Here is a 1415-nt window from a genome sequence, read left to right on the forward strand (position 1 = left end):
TTATGGTACGTGCTAAATTTCAAACCGCGATTTCTTCTAAACGCTTGAGGTGCGTCGTCTCCGAATAGCATTTGTTGCTTCTCTATCCATACTATATTCCTACGAAGTTTCGTCAAAATCGATGACCCGAAGGGTATACTCCCCTTGTAAGAGAGCGCAGTTTGACTATAATACTTAATCGCTTTTTATATCTGTTTAGGAAAATTCAATTATGTACTAATAAACGATAAATATCGTACGTGCATAATATAAATTATATTTTTTAATAATACAAACATATTGTAAAATTATTTAAAATTAAATATTATACAGACAATTAATTGTTGTAAAAATTATAAATATTAAACTATTTTACATAGATGTCAGTTTAATATTTATATAATTATTGTCGATTTAGTATTCAAATTTAAACATAATATTATATATTATGTATAAAGATAATATATATATGTATATATGTACATAATTTGTAGAAATAAATTTAGGATATATATCTCAATAATTCTTTATAAATGTATATATACTGTAACGTTTTTTGCTTTTTTTGAGATTTTGCGCGCCGCTCTACCCGAAACAGGATCGGTTCTGACGACAGGTCAAAGCTCACGCGAATTTGCAGGATCGTTGACAGGAGAGAAAAAGGAAGATTCGGGTAATGAGGAAGCTACCACGTCGACATATTCTGTAGTTTTATTTCGGGCGCCAGATGCGTTTCCGCATCAAATATGCGTTGGTCAACGCGATGGGCCGGCTAGCTCGGGCCTAATAGAGAAGAGCAGGATTTAAAACAGGCTGTCCGTACAGATGTTACTCGGCTGCGTCCGCCGAAATCACGAGGCACGGTAGTGCCTCGCGCCAAGTTCACGCGCAACGAAGTAGCGCTCGAACTGCGCGAGCACGCCGTGCCTATTATACGCGAGAATGGGATATTTCGGTGGTGGGGAGATTTTTAATCAGCCATTATTTAACAACGACTGAACCGATCGATTTCTTTTTAGACTCGTTCGATTTGCATTAAAAAAATAAAAAACAAAGTATTCTTGCGTTTTTTTGGTCTGTTGCTTCTGAATGGAGATTATGGAAGATAAACGAAAATGTGTGTGAAATTTACATTCAGAAACGTCATAGTCGTCCTAGACCAAATTGTGTGCATGTTCGTATGTCTGCCGCGAGATGGAATACATATACGAGCGCATTGAAAGAAGAAAAAGAAAGAAAGACAAAAAGTGTGAGTTAGAGAGAAAAAGAAAGAATCAAGAGACACGGTAAACGGTAGTGTCGCGTCAAGTTGTACGTTCCGTTTCATGCATATGTGTGTGAATGATTTTCTATAGTAGTTTATATACGGTTTATGTGTTATGTATGAAACGGAACTTACTCAAGTTTCGTGTATAAACTCATTTTTATCGAAATTT

Source organism: Pseudomyrmex gracilis, unplaced genomic scaffold (assembly GCF_002006095.1).
Source record: "Pseudomyrmex gracilis isolate BER0280 unplaced genomic scaffold, ASM200609v1 scaffold_416, whole genome shotgun sequence".
Classification (NCBI taxonomy): Eukaryota; Metazoa; Arthropoda; class Insecta; order Hymenoptera; family Formicidae; genus Pseudomyrmex; species Pseudomyrmex gracilis.